The 17,111-nt window shown below is 51.0% G+C and overlaps 1 pseudogene; it reads right to left on the bottom strand.

The window, feature by feature from the left end:
* The window catches only part of LOC141257320 (uncharacterized), a 78,118-nt pseudogene extending 62,461 nt beyond the window's left edge, over nt 1-15,657 (bottom strand).
* Between the last annotated feature and the right edge of the window lie 1,454 nt (nt 15,658-17,111).

Raw genomic sequence — 17,111 nt, 5'->3', positions numbered from 1 at the left:
CGCGCGCTCCCTCCCTCCCATCCTAAAAAGCCCCCGGCCAATGGCCAGAGGACTCTCCCTATTTAAAGCACCTCCTCCAATATGGAGGTGCCCATGCAAGGTTGTTGCTTTGTGATTCTTACTTTGCTTCAGCCCTCAGGTCCTCTGCAAGTCAGTCTTGTCCGCCAGTCTGATCTTCAGTCCAGTCCGCCAGTCTGTCTATGGGCTCTGCCGCCTGCTTACCTGGAAGCACCTGTCTGTTACCTGCCGTGCCTGCCAGCATGCTTACCTGGAAGCACCTGCCTGTTACCTGAAGTGCCTGCCAGCCTGCTTACCTGGAAGCACCTGCCTGTTACCTGCCGTGCCCGCTTGCCTGCCGTGCCCACATGCCTGCTTACCTGGAAGCACCTGCCTGTTATCTGTTGTGCCCGCCAGCTTGCCTACCCGGAGCACCCGTCTGGCTATCAGCTCAATCAGCCTGCCTGACTACCTGGACCACCCGTCAGCTTGTCTGCCGTGCTCTTCCACTGTACCAGTCAGTTCCTGCCTTCAGACCCGTGGGAGTCACCTGCGCTCATACAAGGTCGGTCCCAGAGTGGCACCTGGTCCCTCTGCTCGGTCCCTCCCTGGTTCACGGAGTCGACTGAGCCGCCGTGCGACCCTGGTCAGGCCGAGTAGATACTTAGTCACACCCTTCTGGTCCCTCCTTGCTCCGCAGCACAGAGGTTCCACCACCCGGAACAGTTTTGCACGGGTCATGGAAACCGATGCCTCCCAGGCTCCTTCGCTTTCCGACCTGTACCAGGAGGTTTCTCGTAAAAGATCCCAACAGGAAACTATCCTGACCTACCTGCGGTCTGTCAACTCCCGCCTGGACATGCTGTCCATCCCACCTGTGTCCGTCTCGAGCCGAGCGGCACCCGTTCCGGCAGCGCCTCAGCCTACTAGTGCCATGGCATCCAGCTCTGGACCCCGGCTCTCTGCGCCTCCACGTTTTGGTGGTGACCCCGTCTTATGTCGGGATTTTCTACACCAGTGCACGCTGCACTTTGAACTCCTGGCACATCAGTTTCCCTCCGACCGGGCCAAGGTGGCGTTCATCATGTCTCACCTCACCGGGGAAGCCTTGGTATGGCTAAACCCTCTATGGGAGAGAGGGGATCCCCTGGTGTCCGATCTTCCGGCTTTCCTCACTGCCTTCCGGAAGGTCTTTGATGAGCCCGGACGAAAGACTTCTACTGCCTCCTCTCTTCTCAGTCTCCGCCAAGGGAGTCTCACCGTGGAACAGTTGCCATACAGTTCCGTACCCTAGCATCTGAGCTTGCCTGGAACAACGAGGCCCTGGTGTCCACCTTCTGGGAGGGTCTTTCCGGACGGATCAAGGATGAGCTAGCCGGTCGCGACATCCCTTCCACCCTGAACGACCTGGTGTCACTAGCAACCCAGATTGACATCCTTTTCCTGGAACGAGTTAAGGAGACCACCCGGGAGAGAAGATTTCCTTGTCTCGCTCCTGTATTCCAGAAACCTGCCTGCCAACCAGAAATTCCCCGGTCACGCTCGGCTGAAACCATGCAAGTTGACCAGACCAAGATGGTCAAGTCTCGCCAAGAGATACGCCGAGCCGAGGGGAGCTGCTTCTACTGTGGCAGTAAGGAGCATCTGATCCGTTCCTGTCCGGTGAAGCCGGGAAACTCCAGTGTCTAGGACCGCTCAAAGAGGTCGTCCTAGGCAAGCGTAAATCCTCTCCGTCCTTGACTCTATCCATTTCTATTTCCAGTGGTGAGACCCACTTCTTTGAGACCGCCCACCTGGATTCCGGAGTCGCTGGGAATCTCATTTCTCAGGCCCTTGTGGAGCGGTATCAGATTCCTACCAAATGTCTGGCCGAACCATTGGCAGTTGCTTCCGTGGATGGGAGACTCCTTCCGGAGACCATCTTGCTCGTTACAGAGTCAGTGACCCTGCAGGTGGGAATGCTGCACTCGGAGAAGATCTCCTTTTATGTGCTATCCGGACTCTCTCACTCCCTATTGATAGGTCTACCCTGGCTACAGAGTCATGAACTCGTCCTGAATTGGCAATCTGGTGAGGTGCTCCGTTGGGGGCAGGATTGCCATGAGACCAGCCTGGTTCCGGTTCGTCCGGCTCGACCTCCGTCTTCTCCGGCTAATCTACCTGGTCTGCCGGCACCCTACTGGTCCTATGCGGATGTCTTTGACAAGAAGGAGGCTGAGACTCTACCACCCCATAGGCCCTATGATTGCTCAATCAACCTGGTACCCGGTGCTTCTCCTCCCCGCGGGTGAATCTACCCCTTGTCGCTGGCTGAGACCCGGGCCATGTCTGAGTACATTGAGGAGAATCTTGCTAGAGGATTCATTCAGAAATCTACTTCCCCGGCTGGAGCAGGATTCTTCTTCGTTAAAAAGAAAGACGGCTAACTACGGCCGTGTATCGACTACAGGGGCCTAAACCATATTACCATCAAGAATAAGTACCCCCTGTCTCTCATCTCGGAGCTGTTCGACTGCCTTAAAGGCGCGAAGATCTTCAACAAGCTCGGTATTCGTGGGGCGTATAATTTGGTTCGGATCCGCCAAGGAGACGAATGGAAGAAAGCATTCAACACCCGAGACGGTCAGTATGAATACCGCGTGATGCCCTTTGGTCTCTGCAATGCTCCAGCCATCTTCCAGGAGCTGGTTAACGACATCTTCCGAGATCTCTTGTATTCATGCGTAGTGGTGTACCTGGAAGATATCCTGGTCTTCTCCCCGGATCTGCCCACACACCGCCAGAATGTTCGTCAGGTTCTGCTTAGGCTCCGGCAGAATCGTCTCTATGCAAAATTTGAGAAATATCTCTTCGAGCAGACTTCCCTTCCGTTCCTGGGATATATTATCTCCGAGACTGGTCTTCGGATGGATCCCGAGAAGGTTTCTGGCGTCTTAAAATGGCCCCAACCAGAGGGGTTGAAGGCGACTCAGCGATTCCTGGGCTTCGCAAATTATTACCGCCTTTTCATCCCTCATTTCTCTTCCCAGACCGCTCCCATCTCCGCGCTCACCCGTAAGGGAGCAAATCCCTAGGAGTGGACTTCCGAAGCGGAGGAGGCCTTCGTCTCCCTAAAACAAGCCTTCTCCTCCGCCCTTGTGCTGCACCGTCTGGATTGCAACAAGCAGTTCTTCCTGGAGGCTGATGCTTCCTCCTCCAGAGCCGGAGCGGTGCTCACCCAGAAATCCCCGTCCGGAAGAATGGTAACCTGCGGCTTCTTCTCCAATCTCTTCTCCTCATCCGAGCGCAACTACTCCATAAGAGATCGTGAGCTGCTGGCCATCAAATTGGCGCTGGAGGAGTGGCGCTACCTGCTGGAAGGGGCTCTGCACCCGGTAGTCATCTACACAGACCACAAAAACCTGGCCTATTTACAAAACGCCCAGAGACTCAATCCACGTCAGGCTCGGTGGTCTCTGTTCTTTGCCCGATTCTGCTTTACTCTTCATTACCGCCCTACGGAGAAGAACGTTAAAGCCGACGCTCTGTCCCGCTCATTCCTGTCCTCCGACCAAGAGGAGGAGCCTCTGCATATCATCGACCCCTCCAGAATAATGACTGTGGCCCCGTTTGACCTGTCTCGTCTTCCACCTGGTAAGACTTTTGTAGCTGTTCCAGATCGTAAGAAGGTTCTTCTCTGGGGTCATTCATCCAAACTAGCCGGCCATGCTGGCCAGAGGAAGACCTTCCTGCTCATCGCCCGGCATTACTGGTGGCCCTCTCTATGCAAGGATGTTGTGGATTTCGTCACGGCTTGTTCCTCCTGTGCCCGTAACAAAGTTCCCAGGCATCTTCCCGCCGGCCGTCTCCTGCCCTTACCTGTACGTTCCGCCCCTACCTGTACCTTCCGCCCCGTGGCAACACATAGCTATGGACTTTATTACGGATCTCTCTGTTTCTGCCGGGTGTATTGTCATTTGGGTGGTCGCTGACCGCTTTTCTAAAATGGCCCACTTCATCCCTCAGCCTGTTCTCCCATCCGCATCTGTGCTGGCTAAGGACTTCATCCATCATATCTTTCGTCTCCACGGCCTTCCCCTCCACATTGTGTCTAATCGCGGGGTTCAGTTCATTTCGCGCTTCTGGAGAGCTACGTGTAAGCTGCTGGATGTCACTCTGGACTTCTCCTCTGCTTACCATCTGCAGTCCAATGGTCAAGTGGAACGTATCAACCAGGTCCTCACCAGCTTTCTCCGGCATTTTGTCAATGCTCACAATAACGATTGGGTTGAGATCCTGCCCTGGGCCGAGTTCACCTATAACAACCATGAGAATGAGTCTTCTCCCAAATCCCCGTTCTTTGTGGTCGACACCCCGGGATTCCATTTCCCGTCTCCGCTTCTGTGGACAATCCTGCCGCGGAGTCTCTGGTCAGCGAATTCTCTACCATTTGGGAGAACACTAGATCCACACTTCTTCTGTCCTCTGAGCGGATGAAGAAACAAGCCGATAAGAGACGTCTGGATCCGCCTCAATTCTGTTCGGGAGACAGGGTCTGGCTCTCCTCCAAACATGTTCGGCTCAAAATACCATCGTATAAGTTGGGTCCGCGGTTCATCGGCCCGTTTGAGGTTCTCAAGCAAATCAATCCCGTGGCTTACAAGCTAAAACTCCCGGCCACCTTACGGATTCCCAACTCCTTCCACGTATATCTCTCCTCAAACCAGTTGTTCTTAATTCTATTTCTGACGATCCAGGTACCACCCCAGCTCCGGTCTCCGCTGAGGACGTCTATGAGGTAGAGAACATTTTGGCCACCAAAAGGGTAAGAGGAAAAAACTTTTTTCTGGTGGATTGGAAGGGGTTTGGCCCGGAGGAGAGGTCTTGGGAATCCAGGGAGAACATCCATGCCCCTCTTCTTCTTAAACAATTTCTTGCAGGCCTAAAAAAGTGGGGGCGTAAAGGGGGGGGGGGGTACTGTAGCATCGCCATCTCTGCCCCCTGCCAGGCAGAGACGCCGTACCCTTTACCGCTGCGCTCCTGCTCCGGCGTCTTTCGGCCTCCCTGCTGCTGCACGCAGCTTCCCGGGCACTGTGCTTAGGGCGCGCGCGCAAGCGCTCCCTCCCTCTCAAAGGGGCCGCGCGCGCCGTCCTAAAAAGTCCCTGGCCGGAGGACTCTCCCTATTTAAAGCACCTCCTCCAATATGGAGGTGCCCATGCAAGGTTGTTGCTTTGTGATTCTTACTTTGCTTCAGCCCTCAAGTCCTCTGCAAGTCAGTCTTGTCCGCCAATCTGATCTTCAGTCCAGTCCGCCAGTCTGTCTATGGGCTCTGCCCGCCTGCTTACCTGGAAGCACCTGTCTGTTACCTGCCGTGCCTGCCAGCCTGCTTACCTGGAAGCACCTGCCTGTTACCTGTCGTGCCTGCCAGCCGGCTTACCTGGAAGCACCTGCCTGTTACCTGCCGTGCCCACCTGCCTGCTTACCTGGAAGCACCTGCCTGTTATCTGTTGTGCCCGCCAGCTTGCCTACCCGGAGCACCCGTCTGGCTATCAGCTGAATCAGCCAGCCTGACTACCTGGACCACCAGTCAGCCTGTCTGCCGTGCTCTTCCGCTGTACCGGTCAGTTCCTGCCTTCAGACCCGTGGGAGTCATCTACTCTCATACAAAGGTCAGTCCCAGAGTGGCACCTGGTCCCTCTGCTCGGTCCCTCCCTGGTTCACGGAGTCGACTGAGCCGCCGTGCGACCCTGGTCAGGCTGAGTAGATACTTAGTCACGCCCCTCTGGTCCCTCCTTGCTCTGCAGCACAGAGGTTCCACCACCCAGATCCGTAACAGTTTTGCACGGGCCATGGAACCCGATGCCTCCCAGGCTCCTTCGCTTTCCGACCTGTACCAGGAGGTTTCTCGTCAAAGATCCCAACAGGAAACTGTCCTGACCTACCTGCGTCTCGAGCCGAGCGGCACCCGCTCCGGCGGCGCCTCAGCCTACTAGTGCCATGGCATCCAGCACTGGACCCCGGCTCTCTGCACCTCCACGTTTTGGTGGTGACCCCGTCTTATGTCGGGGTTTTCTACACCAGTGCACGCTGCACCTTGAACTCCTGGCACATCAGTTTCCCTCCAACCGGGCCAAGGTGGCGTTCATCATGTCTCACCTCACCGGGGAAGCATTGGTATGGCTAAACCCTCTATGGGAGAGAGGGGATCCCCTGGTGTCCGATCTTCCGGCTTTCCTCACTGCCTTCCGGAAGGTCTTTGATGAGCCCGGACGAAAGACTTCTACTGCCTCCTCTCTTCTCAGTCTCCGCCAAGGGAGTCTCACCGTGGGCCAGTATGCCAAACAGTTCCGTACCCTCGCATCTGAGCTTGCCTGGAACAACGAGGCCCTGGTGTCCACCTTCTGGGAGGGTCTTTCCGGACGGATCAAGAATGAACTAGCCGGTCGTGACATCCTTTCCACCCTGGACGACCTGGTGTCACTAACAACCCGGATTGACATCCGTTTCCTGGAACGAGTTAAGGAGACCACCTGGGAGAGAAGATTTCCTCATCTCGCTCCTGTATTCCAGAAACCTGCCACCCAACCAGCAATTCCCCGGTCACGCTTGCATGAACCTATGCAAGTTGACCAGACCAAGATGGTCAAGTCTCGCCAAGAGAAACGCCGAGCCGAGGGGAGCTGCTTCTACTGTGGCAGTAAGGAGCATCTGATCCGTTCCTGTCTGGTGAAGCCGGGAAACTGTCTGACTATCAACCGAATCAGCCTGCCTGACTACCTGGACCACCCGTCAGCCTGTCTGCCGTGCTCTTCCGCTGTACCAGTCAGTTCCTGCCTTCAGACCCATGGGAGTCACCTGCTCTCATACAAGGTCGGTCCCAGAGTGGCACCTGGTCCCTCTGCTCGGTCCCTCCCTGGTTCACGGAGTCGACTGAGTTGCCGTGTGACCCTGGTTAGGCCAAGTAGATACTTAGTTACGCCCCTCTGGTCCCTCCTTCCTCTGCAGCACAGAGGTTCCACCACCCGTATCTGTAACAGACTATATCCTCCAAGATCTGAGTAAAGGGGAGGCCTTCAGATAAGGCCTGGATGTCACTTACTATACACGCTTACATGAGTGCCACCAAAAGAGATGTCTTGAGGGATAGGACTTTTAGCAATATATAGCGTCTAATGGTTCGTAAGGAGGTTTAGTCAAAGCCGCGAGGATCAAGTTTAAATCTCAAGGGGTCGAATTCTGAAAAGGGTTGGGCCTAGATCTAGCTGAAGCTTTGATGAATCTAGATATTCACCAATTCCTGGCCAAATCGCAATTGTATAGAGCCCCTAATGCTGCGACCTGGACATTCAAGGTGCTCGTAGCTAGACCCTGCTCCAACCCCCACTGCAGGAACTCTAGTATAGCCATTAATGGACCCTCTCCTTCCAACCCGGAACCTGAAGAGGAAAGGAACTTTCTCCAGATTTTACCATAAAGTTTAGTGGTAACGGGTTTCCTACTTTGTAGCAATGTGGAAATCAAACTCGGGGAAAACCCTTTATTCCTTAGTAGAGCCCTTTCAAATTCCAGGCTGTCATGTGTAGGTTTGTTACCTGAGGATGAAAAAAGGGCCCCTGGGAAAGAAGATCCGGAATTTCCGGGAGAACCCAGGGGACGGAAATGGACATCACCCTCAGCCAAGAAAACCACGTCCTCTTTGGCCAGAAGGGGGCAATTAGGGGCAATTTGGATTACTCTTGCCTTGTTCTCCCTGATTTTTCTCAGCACTGCCAGAATCAAGGCAATCGGAGGAAAAGCATAGGCTAGAGTGTGGTTTAATGGAATCATGAAGGCATCTAACGCTACCGGGTTCCCCTTGGGATCTATTGAACAGAATGCGTCTACTTTCTTGTTCTAACTATTGGCAAATATATCTATGGTAGGATGTCCCCACATCTCTGCAATCTGACTAAATATGGACTGTTTCAGTTCCCACTCACCCTGTCTCAGCTGGGTCCGGCTCAAAAAGTTGTCTCTGCGGTTTTCTTTCCCTTTTATGTGTAGTACTGATAGAGACCCCAGATTGTCGTCGCCTATCTGGAAGATGAGATCGGTTACCTCCATCAGAGGACGGGACCTGGTACCTCCCTGGTGATTCAAGTATGCACTACCACCCGGTTGTCTGATAAAACTCTTACGTGGTGACCCTGAAGAGAGTCTAGGAATTCTATAAGGACGAACTTTACCGCTATAAGCTACTTCATATTTGAGGATACTAATATTAGGTCCTCTGACCATACCCCCTGTGCAATTTTGTCGTTCAAGTGAGCCCCCCAAACCCTGGGGCTCGCGTCCGTGGTCAGTATCTGAGAGATTGTAATTACCCACGGAATACCTCAGTTCAAATTGTCTACTTTCGTCCACCAGCCTAGAGAAAGTACAGTTTTTGGCGACAAGGTTAGCTGACCTTCTAAATGCCCTTCTAGAGAAATTTCGGCTCTTAAAATTTCCCATTACAGATCCCTGGTGTGCATCCGGGCCCATTAAACCGCCGAAATACAAGCGGTCATGGAACCCAGGAGGGACATGGCTTTTCGCAGGGTCATAGAGAGTTGGTCCATTGTTCCAGATATTTGAGCTACAGAAAAAACTGTCTGGCACTTCCAAAACAAGAAATAGGTGTGAACAGGTGCTTACTAGGAGCAGCTACCTCCATATACAATTAACAAACAAAGCAGCACACTGTAACGCTAAGTATGCGAATAAGAAATATATGAAATTTGAATAGAATTACTGCTGTAGAAAAATAGAAATAAATGAGAAATCTTAGCGCATAAATTGGCCAATTCATGTGTACCTGGTAGCCACGGTAAGGCGTTTCTCAAAAATACCAGGACCCTATCAATCTGAACTTCTCTCTAAGTGACTATGTCTGTTTGTGTGTGGGATAATAGGATTCTGCTGTAATTAAAATCGCCTGTGGCATAGAGGCGGAGTGCTCATGTTCGCATACTTAGCGTTGCAGTGTGCTGCTTTGTTTGTTAATTGTATATTTGAGCTACAATTTTATGAATTTTCTCCGTCGGGAAGCGACACTCCTGATTCTTCGAATTTAATATGATACCCAGATATTCCTGTATTTGATTTGGCTTGGTTTTTTATTTCTTCAGATCTAAAAGCCAGCCTAAGCCAATCAATGGTATTCATGACCTTCCCTAGATGATTTTTGCAATGTTGGAAAGAGCTGCCTATTATCAGGAAATTGTCCTGTTACAGGGCAATCAGAATATCTTGTTCCCTCAAGAGTGCCATTACTTCTGTGGTTATCTTGGTGGACACCCGTGGAGCTATGGCCAGACCGAATGGGAGAGCAGTGTACTGATAGTGTTTGACTATACCTTCTATCGAGATTGCTATCCTGAGGAATTTCTGATAGTATTTGTGGATGGCGACATGATAATACGCGTCCTTTAGGTCCAGAACAGTCATGAAACAACATTTTTACAGATGTCTTTATTGTTTACATTTTGAAGGTCTGGATCTTCAACAATTTGTTTAGCTGTCTTAGGTTTATGATTGTCCTGAACCATTCATCCGGTTTTCTTCTCAGAAACAGTGGGGAGTAGAATTCTTCGCCTTTTTCCCTGTTCAAAGGATAGTTGTTCTTTGCTTGAGGATCGCCGGGGAGTCACTAAGAAATTCGTCTTGGGTATTGAGTGGAACTGAAATTTCAGACCTAGCTTTATTAGGTCTAGTATCCAAGAGCTGTTGGATATTTTTTCCCAGGCGAAAAGAAAAAAGATAACCTTCCCCCTACCTGGGTAAAACCCACATTGGGAATGCTTCCTGTTATCATTGGGGGGGTCTGTTGAACCTAAACCCCTTGTTTTTCCTTCTTCTATCCTCCCACTTATCTTGGTCCCTAGGGGGTTTCCTGCGAATGAATTTCCTGCTCCAAAAGGACTTTCTATATGAGGAAGTGGAGAGGACAGGGAAGCGCTTTTTATTATCACCGGCTTTGTCTAGTATGTCATCTAACGTAGGCCCAAATAAGAATTCGCCCTCGCAGGGAATGAAGCACAACCTGGACTTTGTCTGGAGGTCCCCATGCCAACATTTGAGCCAGAGAACTCGGCGGGCTGCATTAGAAAAAGCTGCCGATCTGGCTGCCAGCCAGACAGAGTAGGCAGATGCGTCAACCAAAAAGGCAGCCACTCCCTTCATTACCGGGATGGAGTCTAACACCCTATCTCTAGATATTTTCTCTTTAAGCTGTGTCTCCAACTGGTCTAACCAAACCATTAGGGACCTGGCTGTACACATGGCCACTACCGCAGGTTTTAATTGTCCCCCCCCGGCGGCCTACCATGAACCCTTTAGGAATGTATCAGCTTTTTTATCCATGGGATCTTTCAATACCCCCATGTCCTCAAATGGAAGGGAAAATATTTTGGAAGCCTTGGCGATGGCTACATCTAGTTTTGGCACCTTTTCCCAAAAGAAACATATGGGGTCGTCAAAGGGATACTTCGTCTTTGGGGATAAGAGGCCCTTTCTCTCAGGCCTTTTCCACTCTCTCCAAATTAAAGATTGGATTTTTTCATTAAGAGGAAAAGATCTCCTTTTTTTTCTGTTCCAGTCCACCAAACATTATGTCCTGGACCGATCTTTTTGGGCGAGGGTCTACCAGCCCCATAGTGGACCTTAAGGCTTTAATGAGACTGTCTGTCTCCCTTAATGGAAAACAGCTACGTCTGCCTCTATCCCACAGATGACGATGAAGATGCTGATAAATTGGATGTATCTGAATCTCCCTCTTCCTCTTCTGGACTGCTAGACCCGGATTCAGGGGATACGTTTTTTTTTTTTTTAAGTGTTTTTTCTTTTTACTCCAAAGGGATCGAGAGGTATTTTCTATCTCTGTCTTTATTATGGACCTAAGCTCTGAGGCAAATTTTGGAGTTTCCTAACAAATTGTCTGCTCTACGCAAGAGCTGCAGAGCCTTTGCTCCCATGTAGTGGGTAACCCTTTCGTGCAAAGTGCAAAGGTCCTATGCTTGGTTTTGCACGCACTTTTCCTTCCCTGCACAAGAGAAGAAAAAAGGGGGACCCTAATTACAACATGAACTTTCACGAAGATCACTTACCATTCTGACGGAAAAACGGGTACCGGGGTAGGAGGAGGAACCATTTCTGTAGATGGATTCCCTCTAGAGGTCGACGCCATACTGGAGTCCTTGCTGCGCTGGGAAGACTTGCCAGAACGCCCATTCCCATTGCTGCCACGACTGTGATAATGGGAAGGGTCCTCCTGTCGTCCCGTCTGCCGCTTCTTCTGTTGTTGATGTTGTTGCCCCTGCTGTTGCTGCTGCTGGGGATGCAGAATCTGCACCTCCACATACTCCTACTCGCTCATAGCTGTAGGGGGCCACCAGAGCACCAACTGAAGCCTTTCTCTAGTGCTCCTTGATGGTTTTTTAAACCCCCGGCGGCCCCCTCCCCCGTTCTTTCTGCAGGATCACATCCGGTCTTTTTTACTTCCGGGCTCTTTATTATATTGCACAGTGCCGTGTATGGGGCGCGCACAAGCCGACTGGATACCCAATCATGCACTGCGGCGCTATCATAAGGGTGTGCCACTGGCGTGTTCCAGCGCCTGTGCAATGGAACCCGGAAGTTCCGGGTGTGACTCCTCCCAGCAGTTCAGAGCAGGCGTTTGCAATCTCCAGAGAGAGGCAGCGCCCCCGCTACAACGTTTCCTGATGCAGCTCCGCTAGATCTTCTTCCGTCGCTGCGTCTCCCCGCACACCCTAGAAGCCCACTGACCCCAGCGGTGGCACTTCAGGACACTGCGCTAGCCGAAGCAGGGACTTCCCCGCTGCCTGGATCGGTCCGGCTAGGCCTGAAATCCCACGACATTTTCTTTCTTCCGGCACCTCGGGTATGCCTTTTTCTTCTTTTAGGAATGCCAACTGCAGGCTCCCCGTCAAGGACAGGAAGCTAACTGATGCGGGAGAGAGGTACCACCCTTTTTATCTGTAGGTTTCCTGTCCTTGAAGGGTGGATCCCCTCTCTCCATGGTGCTGTCATGGGGAAGGAGAAATATAGATATTGTACAATGCCAAAGTGACTTCTTACATTACATGAGTGATAGCTATAGTAAATTCTGCGATAGCTCAGAATCCGGCGACTCCTCACAGCGCACAGTGCAGACCGGACAGTATAGTCCTCCATACAGTATAATGAGTTCCATATATTGCTCCATACAGAATAATAGACTCCATATAATGCTTCATCTATAATATAACCAGGGGTGTGTCCGTCTGTCCGTAGCCTCTATAGACCGCGCCTGCGCAGTCTGGCCCCAGACAGAAGCAACACATCCAGTCCACATCCCAGACAGGGATCAGGAGTGTGGCGCCTGAGATCACGGTATGCATCTCCGGCACCATAAGCACATACCTGCCTGGGAGGAGTGTGGCTGCGGCGCCTCTGTTCGGTCTGGAGGCCGGGGGAGGAGCGTAGCGTCATATTCTGCGCATGCGCATAGCACGATATCCAGTGCCATTCTACTGAAGACACATTTGCAGTGTGTCTTCAAGAAAATGGCGCCGGACAGGCGCTGATTCTGGCGCCATTTTAGTAAAATAACCCAGGTGACGTGCTGCAGGGAAGCGATGGAAAGGTGAGTAGGAGTGTTTTTTTTAATTTAATTTATGAATGGATGGGGGCCACAAATAACAGGATGGGGGATCATATACCAGGATGAGGGAGCATATACCAGCATGGGGGAGCATATATTAGGATGGGGAGCCACAAATACTAGGATGAGGGAGCGTATACCAGGATGGGGGAGTGAGCGTATACCAGGATGGGGGGGGCATATACCAGGATGGAGGCGGGGCGGGGAGCATATACCAGGATGGGGGGGAGCATATACCAGGATGGGGGACCAGGATTGTGGAGCATATACCAGGATGGGGGGAGCATATTCCAGAATGGGGGGGGGGCATATTCCAGGATGGGGGGGCATATTCCAGGATGGGGGGAGCATATACCAGGATGGGGGAGAGCATATACCAGGATAGGGGAGATCGTGTACCAGGATGGGGGGGGGAGCATATACCAGGATGGAGGCGGGGCGGGGAGCATATACCAGGATGGAGGCGGGGCGGGGAGCATATACCAGGATGGGGGGGAGCATATACCAGGATGGGGGACCAGGATTGTGGAGCATATACCAGGATGGGGGGAGCATATTCCAGGATGGGGGGGGACATATTCCAGGATGGGGGGGAGCATATACCAGGATGGGGGGGAGCATATACCAGGATAGGGGAGAGCATATACCAGGATGGAGGCGGGGCGGGGAGCATATACCAGGATGGAGGTGGGAGCATATACCAGAATGGGGGTGGAAGCATATAGCAGGATGTGGGGGTATATACCAGGATGGGGGGGAGCATATACCAGGATGGGGGACCAGGATTGTGGAGCATATACCAGGATGGGGGGAGCATATTCCAGGATGGGGGGGCATATTCCAGGATGGGGGGGAGCGCATATACCAGGATAGGGGAGAGCATATACCAGGATGGGGGGGGGGGGCATATACCAGGATTGGGGGAGCATGGACTAGGATGGGGGGAGCATATACCAGGATGGGGGACCAGGATTGGGGAGCATATACCATGATGGGGGGAGCATATACCAGGATGGAGGGGGAGCATGGACCAGGATGGGGGAGAGGGAGCATGGACCAGGATGGGGGAGAGGGAGCATGGACCAGGATGGGGGAGAGGGAGCATGGACCAGGATGGGGGAGAGGGAGCATGGACCAGGATGGGGGAGGGGGAGCATGGACCAGCATGGGGGAGGGGGAGCATGGACCAGAATGGGGGAGGGGGCATGGAACAGGTGGGGGAAGCATATTCCAGGATGGGGAGAGCATATAATGAGCCCCATACAGAATAATGAGCCCCATATAATGCTCCATACGGAATAATGAGCCCATATAATGCTGCATACAGAATAATGGGTCCCATATAATGCTGCATACAGAATAATGGGCCCAATATAATGCTGCATACAGAATAATGGGTCCCATATAATGCTCCATACAGAATAATGAGCCCCATATAATGTGCCATACAGTATAATGGACTCCATATAATTCTCCATACAGTATAATGGACCCTATATATTGCTCCATACAGTATGGGCCCCATATATAGATCCATTCAGTATGGGCCCCATATATAGATCCATTCAGTATGGGCCCCATATATTGCTCCATACAGTATGGGCCCCATATATAGCTCCATTCAGTATGGGCCTCATATATTGCTCCATACAATATGGGCACCATACAGCACAGACCAAAAGTTTGGACACACCTTCTCATTTAAAGATTTTTCTGTATTTTCATGACTATGAAAATTGTACATTCACAGTGAAGGGATCAAAACTATGAATTAACACATGTGGAATTATATACTTAACAAAAAAGTGTGAAACAACTGAAAATATGTCTTATATTCTAGGTTCTTCAAAGTAGCCACCGGTGACTACCTCTTGAAGCTCATCAAGAGAATGCCAAGAGTGTGCAAAGCAGTCATCAAAGCAAAAGGTGGCTACTTATAAGTAGGGGGGGGGGCACAATCGCGAGCCCTGGTACCAAGCTCTCCCGACTCACCGGGCCCATAGCATGCCGGGGTCCCTGATGGTGAGTGGGCCCTCCACTTCCTCAGGTCACTGGCACTTGCCGGGAGAACAGCTGTGTCGTGATGGGACGCGGGACTGAGCCCTCAAATCAGGACAGTCTCGCCGAATACGGGACGGTTGGGAGCTTTGCTTATAGGATCTACTGCAAACATCCTAGTGTCAGATATCACAGGAACCTTCAGATGCTTTGTAGACTCCATGGGAGTGATGGGACAGAGCTGCTTTGGTAACATGGAGGGGAAACTATAGAATATCAGGCAGGTGGTTTTATTGTTATGTCTGATCAGTGTATATATTGTTAGGACTGCCTGGTGTATACTCCATGGCGGCCGGAGGAGATTAGTAGAAGCTTCACCACAACAATCTATAGAAGATTTATAGAAATCTCATCTCATCTACCTGATGATCCCGGGGGACATTTTCCTCCTTTTGTGGCCGATCCTGGGAATATACAGGACTGGGACATCTCTCCGGGGGATTTCTCGGACTGGATCCATCTATAGGAAATAACCGCAGTGTCTGAATACATTGTCTATATGTGATGAGCAGATGATGGGGAATCTAGACGACTCTCAGACCTGTTCTCTCCTCCACAACCCAGGAAGGTCTCCTCTTACCCGGAGATGTGATGGACGGGTGATTCTCCACCATGATGTCCTTGTACAGATCCTTGTGTCCTTCTAGATACTCCCACTCCTCCATGGAGAAATAGACGGTGACGTCCTGACACCTTATAGGAACCTGACACACACAATGACCCGTCATTAGCAGACCCCTCCCCCGGCGTTATTGTATAATGTCCCAGCATTCCCGGCAGCGCTCACCTCTCCGCTCAGCAGCTCAGTGATCCTGGTGGTCAGTTCAAGGATCTTCTGCTCATGTATCAGTGAATGAGGTGGAGGCTCGGTGATGTCACTGGGGGTCCTGCTCCGCCCTCCTGACACACGGGGGGTCACACACTCCCCAGACGACGTCTTCACTACTGTGTGATCCTGTGTATGGGGAGACGCCGATCACTACACAGAGGCTGAGAATCCTTCACCTTTCCCGCCATTTCCGGCTTTATTACTAGAGATCAGAGTGATGTGATGTGAAGCTCTCACCTCTCCAGTGATCCAGTAGATTATCTCCAGGGTGAGGTCTAATATCCGAGCCGCCATGTGGTCTCTGTCCTGCTCCATCCTCGGGGGGTCGCTGATGGAAAGGACCATCGTATAATAAAGGAAAAAAGAGTCCTGAACATCAGGAACCTGAGGAAACAAAGAGGAATAGGCATAAAATAACATTTGAAATAACATTTAAAGAGTTTTGCCATGAACCAAAGTCTGTTTTAATCAATAGATCTTGGAATAAAAATAATTTCCACAATTAGATGCGTTTAAAAAAAATGTTCCTGTGCTGAGATAATCTTATAAATGTGCCCCTGCTGTGTGCTGTGTAATGGCTGTGTCTGACCGTGCAGGAACATGGTCTGATCATACCACAGCTCCTGGGCAGGGGAGGAAGCAAAAGACTATACAGACAGGACAGCAGGGGATCACAGAGGATTCTTTATTGGAGGTGAAACATTGTTTAAAAACAGGCAGGGAAATGTTTTACCTCACAGAAAGAATCCTCTGTGATCCCGTGCTGTAATGTCTGTATACTCTTTTACTTCCTCCCCTGTCCAGGAGATGTGGTATGATCAGACCATGTTCCTGCACGGTCAGACACAGCCATTACACAGTACACAGCAGGGGCACATTTATAAGATTATCTCAGCACAGGAACATTTTTTTTAAAACATATTCAATTGTGGAGTTTATTTTTATTCCAAGATCTGTTGATTAAAATAGACTTTTGTTTGTGGCACAATCCCTTTAACCTAAAAAAGTAGTAACAAGATACTGCAGGTCCCTATAATAAACTTTAAAATTGAGCCCATAAATCAGAACCCAGATCAAAGAAAAAAAAAAATCAGACAATTAAGGTATTTTCCTCGCTCCTAACTTCTCATCAATAGGGCCCTGAACAGAATTCCAGGCTCAACAAATAATCTACCTACTGTATTTATAACACCGAGAAGGAAAACGTGTGGAATTCTGGAAATCACAGGATGGAGTCGTTACTGATCTCCAAAAGACAAAAAATGGAAACAACATTTTAATACCTCTGGATTTCTCCAGTCTGGAGTCTGAGCCCCGTGCAGAAAACCCCGCACCTCCGGCCTCGGCTGCTATCACTGATAATGATTGTTAATAATGGTCGTCTGAGAAAGGTTCTGCCACTGAATGCACTTGGGCAAATTATCAAGATCCACTGCTGGCAGCTCCTGTGTAATCACCGAGCAGTAACGTCCCGATGTGCTCAATGGAGACAAGTCTGGAAACGCTGCAGCTACGGGAGCAGGTTCAGGCCACACAGGCGGCTCACAGTAGCTCCAGTAACACGCG

Source organism: Phyllobates terribilis, unplaced genomic scaffold, assembly GCF_046119375.1.
Source record: "Phyllobates terribilis strain yellow unplaced genomic scaffold, ASM4611937v1 Scaffold_3__8_contigs__length_932513732, whole genome shotgun sequence".
In the NCBI taxonomy this organism is placed as follows: Eukaryota; Metazoa; Chordata; class Amphibia; order Anura; family Dendrobatidae; genus Phyllobates; species Phyllobates terribilis.
The sequence above is the reverse complement of the archived record's forward strand: the minus strand, read 5'-3'. Positions and strand labels throughout refer to the sequence as shown.